This window comes from Strongylocentrotus purpuratus, unplaced genomic scaffold (assembly GCF_000002235.5).
Source record: "Strongylocentrotus purpuratus isolate Spur 01 unplaced genomic scaffold, Spur_5.0 spur5_scaffold_14, whole genome shotgun sequence".
Taxonomy (NCBI): domain Eukaryota; kingdom Metazoa; phylum Echinodermata; class Echinoidea; order Camarodonta; family Strongylocentrotidae; genus Strongylocentrotus; species Strongylocentrotus purpuratus.
In genome coordinates this window covers 33905809-33912217 of record NW_022145599.1, presented here as the reverse complement: position 1 = coordinate 33912217, position 6409 = coordinate 33905809, and positions in this window count along the sequence as shown.

Below are 6409 nucleotides of genomic sequence, written 5' to 3'. Positions count from 1 at the left end.
TATGTAAGCCTCGCCAATTGCACGAATATCCTCCCGAAGTCAACTTCGGCAAGTTGGTCACTGTAAAGGCCGTAGTACCGGAGTACAGCGCAAATACGTCATAATGGCATTTTCGAACTGAATGACTAGAGTTGGGAAACATATTGTTTCATTGGATTTAATTGTACCCAGGCGCGTACGCAGGATTTTTTCAAGGGGGGGTTTTAACATTTATAAATCGGTCCGAAAATTTCGCAACGACTCAGCCAGCCGCTGAATAAGCGGGGGGGTAAGAGGACACATTTTTTTTTTTTTGGTCCCAAAAAAATCGCAACGACTCAGCCGACCGCTGAATAAGCGGGGGGGGGGGGGGGGGGGGGGGGGGGGGGGGGGGGGGGGGGGGTAAGAGGACACTTTTTTTTTTTTTTTTTGGTCTCGAAATTTGGAAATTTGACATTTTGCTCCGTTGGGGGGGGTAAGGTCACCTTTTTTAGGTCGGCCATGGGAATAATTTTTTTTTTTTTTTTTTTTTTTAATAATTAAAAAAAAAAAAAAAAAAAAAAAAAAAAAAATCCAAAAGGGGGGGGGGGGGGGGGGGGGGGGGGGTTTTTTTTTTTTTAGGGGGGTTTACACACAAAAAATTTCCAAAGGGGGGGGGGGGTTTAAACCCCAAACCCCCCCCCCCCCCCCCTGCGTACGCGCCTGATTGTACCACTGATGTGCGCTTACGATGGTTTCTGTTTAAGGTATTGCAACGCATATTATATGCGAACGATTTACTGTTTAAAAGGAATTTAGTCCAAAGAAAAGAATTTACATTTTGTAATGAACAAGTGACACAGTTATACATGTGCTATGTGATTATACTCATGTTAAACATATTGGGGATAGTAGTCCAGTAGACGGTACCATATACCATGTAAATGACCTGGAAAAGTTGATTAGTACAAGGTTTTTAGGTTGATTTGTGTTCTAGATGAATTCCTCGTCATAGAAAACCATGTTTTCCGTCTTCCTGGATTTTAGATTACCAACATTATTACATATTGCACAAATGCTAATTAGATGATTATGCTAATATGGCTATTAAGTTGCCCAAGGTTGCCAAGCTGGCAACCAAGCTGAATTTACTTTAAAGGTAAAGACCAGTATTGGAAACGCCCCATTTTCAAAAAATGAAATGGAAGCTCTCAATACCAATCATGTGAAAGAATATGTTTTGACTAATACATGATGATAAAAAAATTGCCGCGAAACCGCCTACTAATTCATATATTTGGTAAATTTGTTTCTCTCATGGTCTGTGAGAGATATAGGGTAGTCCCATATACATCTCTCTGTGTATAGTGCTTGTTACTTTACGAAGAATGGGCCAAATTTCTTATCATTTTGATGATTCCAGAACCTTGCAGGTGCTAGATGCTAGATGATCAACCTTTTCTGATCGATTCCACAACGTTTCTTTCACAATGCAATCGCATGACCATAACTGGTCTTTACCTTTAACATTACCCATGAGTGTCTTTTCTTTATAAGAGAGGCTTTAATAATATGATATCTATGATATATATATTAAGTAGTGCCCCGAAGGATAGGGCGCTTTCTAGGAAAACTGATTTTTGTGGTATTTGTGTACACGGACAAAAAACTAAATTGTCGATTTGAGATTAGCATAACTTTTGTGATCTTCAAAACTTTCACATTTTTAATCCGATCAATGTCAATCTTTTCCCCTTCTTACTCTTATTTCTCGATTTTTATACAAATTAAATTAGTGCAAAGGATTGATTGCCCTTTCATGGTCAGGAAAACACATTCGACGCAAAGGAATGAGACCCGAAAAGCAGTGTGCGTTTCATATGCACAAAATACAAAATACATTCATAAATTTCCGCCTTTAACGACTGTGTTTTGTCACTCACTGAGCTTCTAAAGAGTATTCATCAGGAAATTGTAAAACCGGATATTATTCAGGTGGTGTCGTAGGCCATTAGGTACAAAATTATGCAAAAAAATCAAAATCTCAAAAAAATTGAGATACGAGGTTTTGTCACCCTACCAAAATGATATATTATATCATAAGTGGTAAAAAAAAAATCAGAAAAGAGTTCTTAATGCAGCAATAAAACATGATAAAGTATACATTTTCACATGTTTTAAGAGGAGAAAACGCCATTTTGGCGGCCATTTCGTTTTTGCTTATAATCACAAATTGCTAAAGGCGATATGATGATAGGCTACATCAATTAGCTTCAATTAAAATGCAGCTTATATACATCACAAAATATGTTGCCAGAGTGTGTATACATTGAAACAGCCGATCTCTTGTACACTTTTTTTATGAATCACCCTATATAAATAATTTTTAAATTGCTCTGCCATCTAAAATAATATTTATAATTATCAAAATATGTATCATATATATCATATCTGGTAAAACAAAATCAGAAAAGGGTTCTAAATGCAGCAATAAAACATGACAAAGTATTCATTTTCACATATTTTTAGAGCAGAAAACGCCATTTTGGCGGCCATATTGTTTTTGCTTTTATCTCAAATTGCTCAAGGCTGACAGAGCTCCATTTTTTGCTTGTTCACAGTGGATACCTAGACAATCAGAATCCATTAAAAAAAAAAACTTATTTCACCAAAACAAGGTTAGGCCCCAAATCCGGGTGTGTGTGTGTGTGTGTGTGTGTACGGTAGCGTGGAAATTCACAATAGTTATGTGTTATAATTGTTCAATGGTTTTTATTTGACATTGCCATTGCTAATAGAATAGAAAAGTGTCACCCTTAGCCTATATTTGTCATTTTCAAAAAACTCTTTCAAAGTGTGTAATTCCCCATTTGTTGCGGGTCGATCGGAGAGTGGGTGTGTACAATTCAGTAGCGGTTTGGGTTAAATTGCAGCAGGTATGCCTTTAGGTGGGTGTGTGCATGTTGTGAACTTGCTTGTACGTTAAATGAGCTACCAACTTACCGTGAAGGTTGAAGAAAAAGAGTCGAAGCCATCCGTCTGTTCTCTTTTATTCTTCCGTATGATGGTATGTATCTTTACTTCTAGGGGAAAATAGGGAATGATTTGCCCATACTTTGAGCAAAATAGTCTTGTTAATATTTAGTTAGTACATACAAGTTTCATTATACGCAAGGAAGTCTGAAAAGCTGGCGAGAGTTTATTAAACACTACATGCTATATGGTCATGTATCCTCATAAAAGTAGGCGAATGGAATTTTAAAAACAGTCGCTTTCGTGGTGAACTAACACAGGGCTTTTTATGGAATATTAATGGGGGCTATTGAACGAAAAAGACGAACAACACGGATAGGAAGAAGAAGAAGAAGAAGTAGAAGAAGGAGAAAAAGGAGAAGAAGAAGAAGAAGAAGAAGAAGAAGAAGGAGAAGAAAAAGATGAAGGAGCAGAAGAAGAAGGAAAAGGAGAAGAGGAAGAAGACGAAGACGAAGACGAAGACGAAGAAGAAGAAGACAAATAAGAAGGAGAAGAAGAAGATGACGAAGAACGAACGAACGAATTAAAGGCATATTGACGAAGGAAGTCAATGCAAAGAAAAAGAAGAACAAGATGTAAAAAGGATAAATTTCAAATTGAAAATTTTTGTTTGGATTTTACCCTATGCTCAACCAGGGCTACTTATTCCCGGAAATGACTTCGCCCCCACCCCTTCCGAGAAACCTAGATACACTCGTTGGACTACTTGCATGGTCTTTCGAGTGACTGCGACCAATCCAAGATGTCAATATCCCTGTTTGATATCGCGAAAACGGGCACTAGTCAACAGGTGTGACGACGTTTCTTTTTTGCCTTTTTTCACTTCCTCATTCTTCCTTTTCTTCCTTTTTCGCAACATAAATGCAGTTGTGCAGAGGGGACCATTTCACAAGATTCAATAATTCTGCGATGCCGAGCAAGATGAACTTCACTTTAGGTTGTGTAATTCTGTTTTTGCTGGCATCAAAGGCTGTGGCACAAAGTAAGCATATAAAGAGGTTCATGTTAGTTAAAACAAAAATTATTGATATGTTTGAACCTGTGCAGTTATCTCGTTAATTTTCTATCCGCCGAATTATTGTTAGTTCGTCATGAGTAATTTTCCATTTCAAGCATTATCTGATGCGTTTCATGACTCAGTACCCAATAGAAATACAAATGTGGACCGTCGAAGCACTTCTTATTTTGAACAGGAAATGACAAATCGCTTGAATTCCGAATTGCCCAATCATCACCCAACATGAGGGCGATTATGTGTCCAACCAACTGTTGGGTAAATTAAAGATTTTCCGTGAGTGATTTACCCAGTGTTGGATAAAGAGAAAATACCCAACTTTTAACCAACAAAAATTTACCCAATCAGAAATTCACTTAATTCTCACCATAATGTGTAGCATATTAGACACTAGTTGGGCAAATAAGTTGTATAAAATATTTTATATATAAAAGGACGTTTGCGCCGCGGCGGGAGTCGAACCGCGGACCTTGTGAACCATGACATATCCACTCGACCACGACACCTCTAATATGAGATCAAGACCCCATTATGTTCCATAATTGTTGCCCGACTTGCGTTTGCCAAGTAACATCTGCCCAACTAATTTTGAACATTTAATTGGGTAACTAAACATGTAGTAAAAGGTTAGGAAAAAATAACCCAAATGTTGGACAAAAATGGCCCAACTTTAATTTGCCCAATAACATTACCCAATTATTTCATCGGTAACTACATGGTTGGTAGAAAATAACCCAATTATTGGACAAGATTTGCCCAACATCGATTTGCCAAGTAACATCTACCCAACCTATTTTTGTTACATTTCAAAATAGGTAACGTCATGATGGTTGGGAGAAAATAACCCAATTATCGGACAAAATTTGCCCAAATTCGTTTTACCCAACATCTGCCCAACTGTTTTGCAGTGTAGGATTGTAATTGCATGACCGCATTATTTATGGAGCGTATTAACTGGGAAGCATGCGTTCTATTTGAACCAGGAAGAGTCGATGTGACAAATATTTTGTTCTCAGTCAGCGGCTATGTTTAGAGTGAATTACACATTACTCTATGTCTGAATATCAATGTCAATTGCGATTTGAGATTAAAGCGACGGATGAACTCAAACTATTTTGTTTTCCAGTTCATCAGATAGAACACATTTTATTATGACCGTGATATGTTGTGTATCTCGTATGGCGTAGAAGAAGTGGATACAGGGGCAGGGGGCGTGAACCCAATCAAATAGTGAAGAAAATTAACTTCCCAGGTTTTATCATGGGTGTGAACCCTGGCTACATGGCAGTTAAAGGTTGTATGGCTTCTGGCTGGCACCCCCTAAACAAGATTTTGAAAAAAACTATTAAGGAGACAGCGAACATTAAACGGCCAAACAGCTCAGTTAGTAGAACGCCGGTGTCGTGGCGACAAGTGTCTCCGTAAAATCACGTTTAGCAGACAAACCTCGGCGTATTTTACTGGCGAGATGTGCCTCCTAGATCGGCAAGATGAGTCTACGATTGGCGAAAAGTATTCACTTGCCTAAATTGTTTACTTTCGTGACCCATCTATTAAGGAACTACATGTTTGTTTTTTTACATGATATTGTCTAAAAGTACATTCCTGAAAGTCTTCAAGCGCAAAACTCGCGCATTATTAAAAAAAGGAAGAACCCTAAATAATTTTACCAATAAACTCGAGAAAATTATTTAATCACAGCGCTCTAAACATTAGCACAAAACGGTTTTTCCACAAGCCACAGCCAATCAGATCATTTGTTTCATCGACGCAACACTAGCAATCCGTCATAGCGACCTTCATACTGCGGGTCGAGATGCTAGTAGTGGGATCAGTGGTAGAGGAATATATAACACCCGTTTATTCAAAGAATGGCCTATTAACTCACATGATTCTGTAGATATTCTCTTTTTTTTAAATGATCCACTTGATATACTTAAATTGCAAGAAGCTTGGAAATGTGATTCAAGCTATGATTCTATTCAATTAGTAACAATTCTAGAAAGGAAAGCTACAAATACATCAGGTATGTGTTGTTGCTTGCTGTATTAACTCTTATCGTGCCACAGGGCTAATCCCCATTGTACCATGCAGGTTGTTTTAGAGATAATCTGATTAACGCGATGGTTCTATATGAATGGCGAGTGCGAAACACACAGCATAGCCTAATGAGCATGAACAATAACTGCTATTACGAAAGCGCCCTTGCACGCACATGGCACTCAATAGGTAGCGTGCATGCAGCCTCATGGCAGGCTATGAGTTAAAGGTAATACAAAGTTTTGGTATGGGGTCATAAATTTGGTTCAAATGAACATGTTGGAAGCATATGCGATTCTACAATATTCAATGATCGTTGTCACGGTTGAAATCGAGTCTAAAGTTATGAAATTGTAAATATTA